This window comes from Natator depressus, chromosome 2 (genome assembly GCF_965152275.1).
Source record: "Natator depressus isolate rNatDep1 chromosome 2, rNatDep2.hap1, whole genome shotgun sequence".
Classification (NCBI taxonomy): domain Eukaryota; kingdom Metazoa; phylum Chordata; order Testudines; family Cheloniidae; genus Natator; species Natator depressus.
In genome coordinates this window covers 77,246,000-77,261,268 of record NC_134235.1, presented here as the reverse complement: position 1 = coordinate 77,261,268, position 15,269 = coordinate 77,246,000, and the positions used below count along the sequence as shown (strand labels likewise).

General features: G+C 41.8%; 1 protein-coding gene across 2 annotated transcripts in view; it reads right to left on the bottom strand.

The window, feature by feature from the left end:
* CHST9 (carbohydrate sulfotransferase 9) overlaps positions 1-8,519 on the bottom strand; it is a 135,901-nt gene extending 127,382 nt beyond the window's left edge. The window contains exon 1 of one of the 2 annotated variants that reach the window (XM_074944464.1): positions 8,096-8,519. The gene's annotated coding sequence lies outside the window, so the exon portion shown is untranslated. Of the gene's footprint in view, positions 1-5,155; positions 5,291-8,095 lie in introns of those variants that run through there. The other variant, XM_074944460.1, reaches the window with a different exon arrangement.
* Positions 8,520-15,269: the final 6,750 nt, after the last annotated feature.

The following is a 15,269-nucleotide window of genomic DNA, read 5'->3' as shown; positions in this document are numbered from 1 at the left end:
CGTTTTCAGCCTAGAGCCCTTCTGCCCCCTCAGGCTTCACTGTAATTCCCTTGTTGACTCTACCTCTGGCCTTTCCCTGCAGAAGAATGACCTGTTCCTGTAACAGTCTTCTTCACTGTTAAACCCTATCCCAGAGCTTATCTCCACCAGAAAAACCTGTATCCTGTATAGGCTCTCCCCTATGGAGCTCCCCCAGTCTTCTTATAAGGCCTTCCTCTGCCTCCCCTGGCTAGGAGGCAATTAGTTACTCACCCTCCCCTCGCCATGTGCAGAGCATGACTACTTGGGATTCTTTCTCTTGCCTTACAGGTAATGGGGGTTAAGCCCCATCGCAGCCAGACTCTCCAAATTCTCTCACTCCAGCAGCACTCTCAATAGTAAGTTAAGTTCTACGCTGATTCTATACCTGTTGACAAGGTGACTTTATAGATGGATGGGGGGAGGACAATGTGATATGTGGAGCAGTGTGTGCCTTTTAAGTGACTCTCAATCTGTTGAATGAAGACACTGTACCATTAAATATGTAATCTCTGCATTAGGATTCCACTGCCATCTGAAACACCCTAAATACTGGGAATAAAAGTAGAGCAGAAATATGAAGGCATGACAGTCCAGCAGCTGCCCTGAAGTCACACATCAAATGCTAAATTCCTCTGAAGAAGACTGAATGCAACAAAAGATTATATTGTTTGGTTATCCACACAGGATCATTTTATGTGGTGAATGTTTACATTGCTTACTAGAAATGATAACATTTTGAACCCACTCAAAGAACTTAGCTTCAAAAGTCTACTTCAAACCTAGGATGTTATTGGGCTTGCATACACTATGGGGGTGGTGGGAGGAACAGTAATACAGATAGGGTTGCCAAGCCTCCAGGGATTGTCCTGGAGTCTCCAGGAATTAAAGATTAATTTTTAATGAAAGATTATGTCGTGTGATGAAACCCCCGGGAATATGTCCAACTAAAATCAGCAACCCTAAGTAGAGAGGGAAATTCCAGTGCAAAAACAGAGGTAGAATGAAAAAACAGACTGTGTAAAGGAGCAGAGACAGGAAGAGAGAATTCCTAATGAAAACATAAATATAGTGGGCCTGATTCTCAATTGCCAGGTACTTTGTGTAGTCATTTCCATGTGGCAAAATGGGTGCACAAGTCTATCATTCTACATCCACTTTACACTGGGGTAAGTGACTGCACAAGGTGCAACCCAGTGAAGAATCAAAGTATGTGCGCCTTATATAGGTCATGCGTTTGTGCTAGCCTAAGTTTGGAAGGTTTTTTAATTTTTTTTTAACGTTACCTATAATTCATAGTACAGGCTTCAACTTTCGCTAGAAGTTGAATCACCCTTGACGGTGCAAAACCAAGGGGGAACTTTAACAACTGATTTCTGCCAACTTCCTAGACCCTCTCACAGCTAGATTTCAGACCAGGATATAGCACTGAGACAGCACCAATTGCTCTAGTGAATCACCTCCTTTTAGATATGAACTGTAGACTAGGTACATTAGCAAAGTCATTAGGTCTGTCAGCAGGGTTTGACAGTTCAGAGACGACACCTAACTGTTGATAGTAGGGGTGGACACAATTTCAAGGTTCAGCTGCCCCGAAAAACTTGAATCATGCCCCCCACCATGGCGGCCCCTATCTTAGCTTCAGTCTCCCCTTTTGGAAAGCAGCGGCCTCTCCCTGCAGCGCCCAGTTGTTGCTCCAGTTTCTCCCCGTGGGGCTCTCCCAGCTTCTGAGGTCAGTTGACTGGCTCAGCTTTTCCAGCTGCTCTGCAGGGAGGGGGCCTGGAAGCACCATGTGACTGAGCGGGGCCGACTATGAGTTAACAGGCAGGAGTCAGACATTCCCTCCCTGAGCCCCTGGGGGCTGGGTGGTTTCCAGCCAGGGCTTCCAAGGTCCCCCCCACCTAGGGGCTCCTGCACATTAGTCACCTCATGGCCCTGGTTAAATCCCTCCACCCCCTGGATCTCTGTGTGAGACCCAAACAAACACTGGGGCAGGCAGCTGGCCCCACCGGTCAGCAGTGACCCCCTGGAAAGCCCAGCCCTGCAATCCTTGGGCAGGTGTGGAATTTGCTCCCCAGGTGTGGCCCATTGGCCTGCTGGAGGGTAGCAGTGGGTCAGCACCAATGTGAGCCAGGCCTGCAAAGGGGGAGGACAAAGGGGGAGCACCTCGCTATTGCTGGTGTCTGTTTTGAAATAAACTACTGTGCACTCACGTATTTTGAACCCACTCCCCCACTGTGCACTCACGTATTTTGAACCCACTCACTGGGAGAAATCTGGGGGAGGGCAGCACGTGACCCAGTGTGCCCCCATCCCCACCCTCACCTCCGACAGAGTTGGCCATGATGTGTTTCTGATTTGCTTGAGATCTGACAGGGACAGACAGAATTGCACCCTGTTGTCTCAGACAGATCTTAGAGAGTGTTGTGTGCAATTCCATATTGGCTCAGTCCTATGCACATCATGATATATTCAAAATTCCTAGAAGAGATTGTGAGACAAAAGGCACTTAAGTGCCAGGAGCATGCATTGATACCAGACTCCACTTCTCCTTCATAGCAAACACAGGCATCATTACAAGCTAGCTTTCCCAGTGCTACAGCAAGATACCCTAAGCACTTGCTTGTCTACACTTACCAGGAATCGAGGAGCTGTGATCGATGCATCGGTAGTCGATTTAGTGGGTCTAGTGAAGACCCACTAAATCGACCACCGATCACTCTCCTGTCGACTCCTGTACTCCACCGGATCGAGAAGAGTAATGGGAGTCGATGGGAGAGTGTCTCCTGTCAACATCGCATAGTATGGACCCCGCAGTAAGTTGATCTAAGCTACATTGAGTTACACTATTTACGTAACTCAAATTGCGGAGCTTAGATCGAATTTCCCTTGTAGCGTAGACAAGGCCTAAGTCTGGGCAAGACAGAGGTGATGCTGGTGGCAAAGAGGAGAAGATTTTGAAGAGCTGGCCCACCGATGGGGTAGTTTAGTCTTCAGCTCCATATAGAGGCTGTGCTGGCTGCCAGAAACGTTTTCTACCATTTTCAGCTCTGTCCCTTTCTGTCAAATGCAAACGTGGCTATGTATTTCCTGCAGCATCAACTGTTGGAGCATGATGTACCAGGAGCTGAATGTGAATGCCATGAAGCAGTTCCATTTGATACGTGCAGCAGCTTGCTTTCAGAGCAGCAAAGAGTGATTAAAGAAACATCACCCTCTGCTCTGATGCTGCAATGGTTCTCTGTCCATTAATGAATCCAATGTAAGGCCCCGGTCTTCAAAGGCCTCAGTGGCCTGGGGTCCAGCTATCTCAAACACCATCTCCCTTTCCTTGACCTAGCACAACAGCTGCATTCATCAGAGGTGCTGGAACTGTCTCAGCCCCCTTGCATTGTAGGTTTTCTTGGCAGCAGACCCATGACTAATGAACTCCCCCTCTGCCAGACAGTATAGTGATTCTGCATTGCTCCATCTTCAGAATAAAACCACCTGACCCATAGCTTTCTTCCCCCAATAACTATCCGTCGAGAGAACATAACATCACACCCTCACAATGCTACACGAGGAAAGGGAGGAAAATGCAGTCTGACCCCAGTTCATGAAAGCACTTAAGAATGTGCCTCACGCCATCCTTATCCAGGAAATCATGTGTTTTACTTTAGTCACATGTTTAATACCCAAAGGGACTTACTTGTGCTTTCCTAAATTGTGGCCTTACAGACTGAATGTTTTATTTAAGCATGTGTCCTCATTTTATTTGAATGTGTTTAATTCATTTTAGAGCTCATATATCACTGACTATGATGGGTGCCTTAGTACTTCTATCCAGATAATCCGAAGAGGGGATGGCGGGGAGAAAGGTTCACCTACTCAAACTAGTTTTGTAAACCCTAAAATCAGTTTGGGAGTTTCACCAAACCTTGGACACAGCAAGGCTTTACCATCTCTGTTGCTGTGTAATATTAAGATAAACCTCTTATTTACAAAAGCAGCTAAGGAGTAAAGGAAAATGTATTGTTTTTATTTATTACTTTTCCTGGTTCTGTGAATACTAGCTGCTAAAAGCTAAACGTTCAGCTAAACATTGGAAAAGCTTTACAATCATTGGAGCAAACACTGACATTTATTTTGAGAAAAATTTGCATTTTTAACATAAATATTCCTTGAAGTGGAATCAAAATGTACATCCTATAATGTAGCAATGATCATAGATTTGTAAGTTAAACATCACTGTTTGTTTTTATTTTCTGATGGATGTGGGCCCAGATTAATCATGAATGTCCTCAATCAGAAGCTTTGGGCATTATAGACACCCCACTGTTGGACACTTTTTCTACTGCAATTGTCTCAAATGTAGTCAAAATAAAATGTTCAATTTTTTGTAGGCAAACACTTTTGCGGTTTTACAAATACATTCTGTGTTTTGTTTGTTGGTTTTGTTTTTTGTTTTGATTTCCAGGTCATCTGTAAAGAGCAGCACTGATCAAATCCTATTTAAACTTCAAACAGTGGATTAAAGTAACAGGATTTTTTTACTGACTTCTCTTATTCTCTTTCACAGACATCAGATTTTGCATTATCTACATTCCTGACACCAGTTTCTTATCATTTGCTGCTCATGTCAGCGCAGTAAGACTGTGAAGCTTTGTTTTAAATAAGCTCTTTTAGGCTTTGATGTGAAGACATCCTCTAAATATTGTGTTTAAAAGCAAACAAACAGTTATGTACATTTTCAGACTCCCCAGTTCATAAAATATCAAGTATAGTACAAAATACACACATCAATCATTATTAGTGAGTGTCATTTGCAACGTGCTCTCAAACATCAATTCCTAGCTCTTCCGCAGATTTTCTCTGTGACCTTGAGCAAGTCACTAGCCTCTCGATGCCTCAATTCCCCCTCGTGTAAAATGGAAATAGCACTTCTCTACTTCACAGTGGTGTTGTGAATCTAAATACATTAAAGAGTGTGAGGCACTCAAACTAAAGTGAGTGGGCCCTATAAAAGTACCAAAGATAGAAACAGTCCACACAGTACATAGAACCCAAATTCATCCCCTTCCTGGAATTTGATTTTACTACAGAAATTCATATTAACACAACATTAAGCTCAGCTCAGCTCAACCCATCTTCTTACCCTTAGCTGCTCCAGGGGTTTCCATCTCATAAATGTTCAGCCCATACCATAGGTCATCCTTCTCTAGACTACCATTTCTACTTTCCTTCTGTCCAGATGGGTAACTAGCTACCTGTCTCAATGAAACAGCAGAATCTACTTAGTATCCCCCAGCAACAGCAAAACCTGCTAACAAGAGAGGGCATTTCAGGGAAACACTGCCAGCCTGTTAGAACAACCAGCAGCCAATTCAACTTTCAGGCAAAATGAAGTTTAAATTGTTCAGTACCATTCTTTTACCAAATGTACATAACTAAACTGAGTTTAATAAACGGGAGTAATGTTGTTTGTCTTATACAGATTTTTTGGGGGGATACCCAGCTTTCCTCAGTTCCTGGGAAGTTACTTTTCACCCTTTAAAATGGTACATATAGCACAGGCAGCTATCAATGCTTTGCATTTGTAAGTAATGAAGCCCTCTTGTGGCTGAGGTTGTAGAGAAGTGATTACAGATCTACTACGAGCAGCAGACAAGGCTTCTTCAGCTGCAGCAGATGGTTGTGTTTAGGAGCTGATGGGTCAGGTTTTCAGTCCCAGCCCTGCAAAATGTATGTGAAATTTGCCTTATATAATAATTTTGTGCATTAATTGCACCACATTCCCTGGTAGTTGCCAGATCCCTGAGACAAAGGGTGTTAGGATGACTTTGTAACTTCAACAGAGATTTCAAAGCAATCAAAGAGGGCCAAATATATTCCAAGTGCTACTAATAATGGTGGGCCCCAGATATTCCTGGATGTGATAGCCGACAGATTTCTTCACCAAATAATCACTGAACAAACAAACAGTGATGCCATTTTAGATTTAGTATTGGTAAGTAGCAAGAACCTCAAAAGAACTGGTTAGAAAACAATCTTGGTTCAAGTGATCATGAGTTAATTCAGTTTAAACCAAATAGAACGATAAACCAAAAAATAGGTCCACAAGAGAGTCCTTGATTTCAATAGGGCAAACTTGAAAAAAATCAAGGGAATTAGTTAGGGAAGTGGACTGGACTGAAGAATTTAAGGATCTGAATGTGACAGAGGCTTGAAATTACTTTAAGTCAAAGTTGCAAAAACTATCTGAAGCCTGCATCCCAAGCAAGGGGAAACAATTGTACAGAAAGGTTGTAGACCAAACTGGATGAACAAGCATCTCAGACAGGTTAACAGATAGCAGAAAGCCTACAAGGAATAGAAGATGGGATGGATCAACAAGGAAAGCTACCTCTTGGAGATCATAAAGAATAGGGGAAAAGTGAGAATTGCAAAAAGCGAGAACTGAAAAAAGCCAAGCAGAGTTAGACATTGCAAATGGAATTAAAACAATAGTAAAAGATTTTTTTAGCCACACAAATAAAAAGAAAACGAGGAAAGAAAAAGTGGGACTGCTATACACAGGATGGGGTAGGGATTAAAAATAATCTAGGTATGGTCTAATGCCTAAATGAATACTTTGCCTCAGTTTTTAATAAGGGTAATGAGGAACTTGGGGCAGAGTGGCTAATGGGAATAAGGATGTGGAAGTAGAAATGACCACATCTGAGGTGGAAGCTAAACTCAACCAACTTAATGGGACCAAACCAGGGGCCCCAGATAAAGGTATTGGCACATGAAATTGCAAGCCCAATAGGAAAGATTTTAATGAATCTGAAAACTCAGAGGGTGGGGGAGGGGCTGTCATACCCTATGACTGGAGAACTGAAAATATAGTACCTATACTTAAGAAAGGGGGAAAAGGTGATCTGGGAAACTACAGGCCTGTTTGACCTCAATTGTATGCAAGGTTTTAGAACAGGTCTTGAAAAAAGAGTAGTTAAAAAGAGAGCATAGAGGTAAATGGTAATTGGGATAAAATATAACACGATTTTTATAAAAGATAGAGATCAGGTTGGTCTCTGACAAAGGAAATTCAGTAGATCTATCTGGATTTCAATAAAGCATTTGAAACAGTTCCCTTTGGGAAAGTATTAGTTAAATTGGAGGAGATGGGGATTAACATGAGAATCGAAAGTGGATAAAGGAAAGACTACAACAGGTCATGCTGAAGGGTGAACTGTCAGATTGGAGGAAGGTTACCAGTGGAGTTTTTCAAGGATCAGTCTTCAGACCAATCTTATTTAATGTCTTCATTAATGACCGTGGCACAAAAAGTGGGAGTGTGTTAATAAAGTGTGCACATGACACAAAGTTGGGAGGTATTTCCAATATAGGGAGGACTGGAATAGTCAACTGCAAGATTTGGATGACCTTGAAAACTGGAGTAATAGCAATGGGATGAAATTTAATAGTACAAAGTCATGAATTTAGGGACTATATCATGGACTGAGGTGCAATCCTGACCACTGAAGGGTTGTCACTTTTTACCTTTTAATCCTGAGTGCCTCACAATGCTTTCCTACTGTAGGTCTCTGCCTGGGACACTCACAATTCCTCAACGAGCATGCAGGTCACACCTTGAGTGTCTGTGTGCTATGCAGCCAGCCATGGTTCAGCAACCCTGACCCCACCAGCCTGTCTACAGCCCTCCTCTGGCTTCCACCAGCCTTGGTTGCAACCAGCAAGGTGACCCCAACACACTCCCAGTCCCAAATTTCCCCAAAACCATGTGCCCTGATGTGTCCAGCTCTCACCTGGACCACTCCGAGAAATAATGTGTTGTTGCTCCTTTAAAGAGACAAAAGTATATTACATCTTATTAACTTAACTGGCGTAAATACACACTTCCCTTCAAACACAGCACTGAGTTGGTTTATAGTAACAATTAAAAAAATAACAAACTATACATAGGATTAAGTGAGTTAAAATATAGAGGAGTGAAGATAGAAAGTGTTACAAATAAAACAAAACAAAATATGCTTTTCAGTGGCTAAGACTAAACGTAATAAGCTACAGTCTTTGTTCAAAGTAGATTTCTTACCAATCTTTCTTCTTTCCAACCATGGTTGACTTTCTCATTGTCATGACCTTCCACAGAAGGGCAAGGGGCTGATTTCCTGTGTCTTCCTTGGTGAAATTTTTTTTGCCTAAACAGGTTTCTCATCTTTAAGTGAACAAAATACTCAAACTGAAAAAACAGAGAAAATCACTTCTCTAATACTGGTCAGCAGGAGTAATTTCAGGTGTTGCTTTTAACAATAGATAGGTAAAACATCTGACAGAAGTGTATGCCTAACTCTATGGCTGTTCCTGGATAACTTGAATAGTCCGCCTAATACAATATGAATCACCTGGTGTTGCAAGAGAGCTAGTATCTGATATTTTCAGTGCTTGAAATTTGTTATTAATTGCTGATCAGAGATTTAATGATTTTCATATCTTTAATTTCCATTTATATATTTTTATCTTTCAGTACTTACTGACGTACATTATTCAGAAATTTAAATGGAAGGCACCTCAGTGCAGTAGATGTAATTTTTAGTTCTTTGTGTGAAAGCTTGTTATTAACAAACAAGTTACATTAAGTACTTTATAACGGATTTGTTCAAACACGTCCCTAATTCTTCGGCATGAGAGTTGGCAATTCTAGAACAGAGAAAGTTAATGCTGCCAAAAATGTGGCCTAACTTTTTCCAGGTTGAAAATGCTGTGAGTGGCTAGTCCCTAGCCCCTCCGTCACTGGCAGGCCAGACCTCTGGGTACTGCATAATGGGTCAGCCATGTAATTGCTGCAGATGGGCTGATGGCTTATATATGATGCCATTGGCTCAGACCATATAGCTGTCTGTTCCTTGCTGCCAATTTTCAGTATGACTAGTTGCTCCTGTGCTTCTAACTGCTGTTTAATAGAGGGAAGCATAGGCCCTATGATTATTTGTAAATGGCTTTTCAGTCCCTAAATCAAGCAGTGAATGAGCAGTTCCTCAGGCATACAAGAAGAAATAGCAGTTGGCCAGGCAGACGTAACCAGCTGAATTTGAATTTAGCCATTCTTTCTAGAGAAGTGAACTAAACCTTTAGTCAGGCTGGCTTTCTGGGTACCAAGTTCACTGCAATCATTTGGAAGGCAGAAGAAACATAACAGCAAGTATTGCAATTGTTTCCTGCATTTTAGCTCTACTTTTTGGTGCAATCATGCAGAACAGTCAAGAATACCGTACCAAATGCTAGATGATGCAAGGAGCTGCATAGCAGGGAAAAAGCAGTTCATTTCCAACTGAGGGCCAGATTCTGTCCTTGATCACACCATCAGTGTAAATCCAGAATAATTCCATTGAAGCGGATGGGGTAACTCTAGATATACATGATTTGGGAGAGCAGACTCTGGCCCCAAGTTAAAAACAAGAATATTCTGAAGAGAACTCTGACTCTGACACAAGGTTAAGGGACACACAACACCTCAGGAGCCTGAGAGAGACAATTAGTGTGTGAACATGAAAACTGTAGGAGGGAATGAAGAAATTAATTATCAGACCAAAGGAAAAAACTTAGAAGCATGTAGAAATTCAATTAAAAGCAAGAAATGCACTTAGAGTCCAGTAACCTTGCAGATGTAGTGAGCTAGTAATGGTGGCTTCTGTCACTTAAGGCAATTATTGGAAATCATATAAACCTTTCTTTCTAAAACCAAGCTAGAATTGTTTGTGTTAGGGGAAGCAGTCATAAATAGTGAAATGAAATATCTGAATTAATGCAGAAACATGCCCTAATGAAACATGAAGGAAGTAATCAGAGGAAATACTTTTATATGTCTTGTCAGTCTTATGCATAACAGTGATAAAACAAAAGTTTGAGGCAAATGTGGCTGTTCTATTGCAATTTGAACATGGAGTTTAATTTGATAAGAAGCACTTCAGTGAATGGAGTTGTAGAAAGCCACAAAAAATTATAGTATCTTACAGTATACTACATATATGGGATACTCTTATTACCAAATTTGGCACTACTGAAATCAGTGTAAAAGACCTTGAGCTACTTCAGTGGGACCAGGATCTAGCCCGTATGGTGAAATTCACAGAGAGAGGGGTAATGAGTGGCTATGCAGCAGACATGTGCCAGCTCCATATACGCTGGCACAGATGGCAACATTGGAGACAAGCCTGTAGCCAACCCAGTGAAGGGACACAGGATCCACAAATACACTCTAATAAAACGGAAGGGCTATGTCTGGCATTGCAGCCTATAGGTTGGAGTAGTTGCCAAAGGGGACTATGCTGCAGCCTTGCTGCTTGGTTTGGGAGATGGATTTTGCCTGATTACCCAAGCCTTTGTTTCACCCACAGACCATAGAAATAACAGTGCATTATTTAGAATTCCGTGTTTTCTGAGATTGATGTACTGACCAGATCAGAGTGATAATAGGCTAAAACTGCAACTTCCTCTCTGTTCATCATTCCTACTTTTTTCTTTTTTATAATCTTTATTTTCTTGGCTTATAAAACTTTCACTGACGCTTCACAGCTGAATTATTAGTGCCTAGCTAGGCAACTCCCCTAAATTAGTGCCTAGCTAGGCAAAAATTAGTGCCTAGCTAGGCAACTCCCCTAAAATTTGAAAGGTTGACATTTGACGATTTGTGTAGGGTAGATTATGCAGTGCTTGATCATAAATTCTTTGTTCTTTTATTTAAAAAAAAATCTTAAAGAACTGCAAAGGTTATGTAGAAATGTTATTACAGCATAAAGGACTGAACACACTCCCACTGGAATCAATGAATAGACTCCCCTTGAATACAGTGGGAGCTGTACACTTTGGGCAAGATTCACCAAGTAATTTAAGCATGGTGGTGCTCAGTGTAACCCTTCCTAATTTTGGGGCACCTAGAAAAGCACCATGAGTCACAAAGCTTGAGTTAGGTACCTAGGCTCTCCGTACAAGGAGTGGGGCGATACAGGGACCTAAGAATGGGGGATGCAGAAAAGCCTGCACACTTGGAGGGTCCTGGCCTAAACTAGCCAATGGGAGGTGCCAAGCTGAAGGAGGTGTGCTAAGTCCCATCTCTCTCTCAGAGATAGACACTCAATCCCAGGCTGCAGGGAGGTGCCTATCTCTGCTTGGGCTTCTCAGCTATAAACCGTCTCTTGGTGTTAGGCACCAAGAAGCCCAGGGCATGTGGGGAGGCGGTGCTGTTGGTGGCCTCTCTCTGTCCCAATGATTCTTTCATTGTTTATCCACAGTGCAACACCTTCAACATTGGGTGAGAGAGAAATACTAGAGCACTCACCTGGCAGGTGGGAGACCAAGGATCCTGTCCCCCTGCACCAGTGAATTTTTAAAATTAGCTATTCACAGTGGAACAGCTTCAATAAGAGAGACTGAGGGAGCCTCATACTAGACTACCCCACAGCCCAGTGGTTAGAGCATTCACTTGATTGTTGGGAGACCCCTGTTCAAATCCCTTCTGCCCCTCAGGTGGAGGGGGACACTTGAACCATGGGTCTCCCACATTCCAGACGAGTACCCTAACCACTGGATTAAAGGTTATGAGATAGGTCACCTTCCTCCCCCTGGCCATTTTGTGTAAGCTCACCTGTAAGAGCCCAGTCCGATAGGTGAGGTCTGACTACACTTCCTGGATTGGGTCCTGCACATGAGTTAGCTGAAGGAACTCCCAACGTCTCCTGTTTGTTCATTGCTCTGGGGTGTAGGCATCCAGACATCTGGTGGGATCTGTAGAAACACAGGTGTCTCGTGAACTTATACTGCAAAATTTAGGGGCTGAATGTGTGACGTTATCTGATTAAAATATGACCATGTAGATCATTGTTGCAACTACTTTATATATTTGCAGCAAACCTTGTACAAAGGTTGTAAAGTAAGGTGTTTATGCAAAGGTTATGATTTGCTGGTTATGATTATGCTGTCTGTATGCACATATCATTTTTGTATTTGAAGTTATAAGTATTGACTCTATACCTGGATTTCAAATGTACCGCCCACAAGGTAGCTAGCCAGCACATCTTGGAGGGACTATTCAAATTAAGTGGCTCATCAAGAAACACTTGGTTGACAATGGGAGATGCCCATCTGTCATGTAAACGTACTGTCTGGAGTGGTGGTAATGGCTTCCTGCAATGACTGAGGGAAATTGAGCATGAACATGTGACTTGCCCATGTGACTCCAAACTCCATCTTCTTGCTGTAATTTTCCACAGTAAGAACAATGGGATGCCCTCCACATGGCAAAAGCTTTAAAAGACCCTGGAAACACCTCCATTTGGGTGTCAATCCCGTTTCTTACCTCTGGAGAAACTTTGCTACAAACTGAAGCTCTGAACAAAGGACTGAATGACTGAATGTGGATGTACTCCAGAGACTTGACTTAAGCCAACAGTTTATTCCATCCCTGCTACAAGCCTGAACCAAGAACTTGCCATCACTGTATGTAATTGATTCCTTTAACCAGTTTTAACTCTCACCTTTCTTTCTTTCTTTTTATGAATAAACCTTTATATTTTAGATACTAAAGGATTGGCATCAGTGTGATTTTTGGGTAAGATCTAAGTTATATATTGACCTGGGTGTGTGGCTGGTCCTTTGGGATCAGAAGAACCTATTATTTGATGAGACTGGTTGTAAAGAACCACTCATCTCTGAATCCAGTGTTTTTGGTGGTGATGTAAGAACTGAAATGCCTGAGGAAACTGCCTTTATGTTTTCTTGTTAGCCAGTGTGGTGAAACAGAAGTTTACCTTTGTTGCTGGTTTGGTATATCCTAATGGGGATTAGCTACCAGTCTTGGGGTGTATCTGCCCTATTTCTCAGCAGTTCATTCTGAATTTGGCATTCTCAGTTGTGACCCATTAAGGCACCGTCACAGTGGTGTAGTCGAGCAGGATAGTATGCAGAACTTATTGCCCTGAAACACTGGTGGTGATTTTGAATGAGTTTTAAGTGTGGTGACTAGAGAACAGACAGAGTGGTTACTGGTTTGTTATTTTCTGTTTTCTTATTTTGGGAAAGAGAAGTAGGGACAGAAAAGTAGGAAAATGAATGATAGTGAAGTTATCAAAAAGTTGGAGCTGCACGGGTTGCATGTGTTCCAGTCCCCTAATCATTTTTGTTGCCCTCCGCTGGACACTTTCCAATTTTTCCACAGCCTTCTTGTAGTGTGGGGCCCAAAACTGGACACAGTACTCCAGATGAGGCCTCACCAATGTCGAATAGAGGGGAACGATCCCGTCCCTCGATCTGCTGGCAATGCCCCTCCTTATACAGCCCAAAATGCCATTGGCCTTATTGGCAACAAGGGCACACTGCTGACTCATATCCAGCTTCTCGTCCACTGTAACCCCTACATCCTTTTCTGCAGAACTACTGCCTAGCCATTCGGTCCCTAGTCTGTAGCGGTGCATGGGATTCTTCGGTCCGAAGTGCAGAACTCTGCACTTGTCCTTGTTGAACCTCACCAGATTTCTTTTGGCCCAATCCGCTAATTTGTCTAGATCCCTCTGTATCCTATCCCTACCCTCCAGCGTATTTACCTCTCCTCCCAGTTTAGTGTCATCTGAAAACTTGCTGAGGGTGCAATCCACACCATCCTCCAGATCATTAATGAAGATATTGAACAAAACCGGCCTGAGGACCGACCCTTGGGGCACTCATGATTCATCCTAGGATATTCAACATGTTTTACAAAAGGTGGGTAAGTACTTAAACATGATCTGCACATCCCCACTAATTCTGAATAGCTTTATAGCCAGTTCTTCTTTAAACCAATTTTAAAATTTTCTGCAGTTTTATTGTAGACCAGGCTCCAGCCACTCTGAAATGTTTATATTGAACTGGCACCAGGACAATTTTCTTAAAGTTAAATCATCAGCATAAAAGTTTACATTACCTTGACTATCAGCACAGAGATGGATTGAATCCATCTGCCTACATAAATGAAAATCTCTGTGTCTTCATTTTAAATTGACACTTTTTCCCTCAGGTCAGCCGCAACATTGAAGTGAGGTTGTTGTGTAACCACGTACTTATCTAAAGAAAAAAGCCCTGAACAGAGCTATGGAGAGCCATATGTGCACTGAGCAGAAAGCCACAAGGGGAGTATTAGGGAGATATATAATTAGTAAGTTTTAAAGAATATACCAAGGTTACCTTCTAATTTTACATAATGCACCCATTACAATTATGATTTCCACCAAATATGTGTTGGTTTTATCTTAGGATTCCATCAACTTTCCTTGTTGAATGAATTCTAATTATTCACCCTGTAGTTATATTGATTTTAACATCCTTCTGGACAAGTTTGTACCAAGTTCGTACCATAGTTTCAAATTACACTTAAGGAATTCATCTTGACTCCTTAATTCATCAATATCAAAACTTCCAATCCACAATAACTCCAATGGAATGAAGAATTCCTTTTTCTTTATGCTGCACAGATCAATTTCGGCCCTGAATTACAATTCTGACAACTCCATTGAGTTCACCCAGGGTGGAAAGTCAGGCTTAGATTTGGATACATGCCACCTCTTAGGAGAAAAGAACAGGCATATACAGCTGATTTAATTTGTTCAGGCCTTATGATGAATAGTCATCTTAAAATGAATGCACTGCCCAGGCTCTTGAGTCATAAAAAGCTTTACAATTTTAAAAGTCTATTATTTTATTTTAGCATTTTTACAGTTGATCCCTTTCCATGCCGTACACTGAATTCAACAAAAAGAACGAGGAGTACTTGTGGCACCTTAGAGACTAACAAATTTATATTATAAATTATTATAAAATTATAACTATTTGCAAACTGGACACTATTAAATTAGGCTTGAATAAAGACTAGAAGTGAATAAGTCATTACACAAACGAAAAACTATTTCCCCATGCTAATTTTTCCCCTACTGTTACTCACACCTTCTTGTCAACTGTTTGAAATGGGCCATCCTGGTTATGACTACAAAACTTTTTTTTCTCCTGCTGATAATAGCCCACCTTAATTGATTAGTCTTGTTAGAGTTGGTATGGCAACCCCCATTTTTTCATGTTCTCAGTATATATATATCTCTTCCGACTGTATTTTCCACTGCATGCATCTGATGAAGTGGGTTTTAGCCCACGAAAGCTTATGCCCAAATAAATGTGTTAGTCTCTAAGGTGCCACAAGTACTCTTCATTCTTTTTGCTGATACAGACTAACATGGCTACCACTCTGA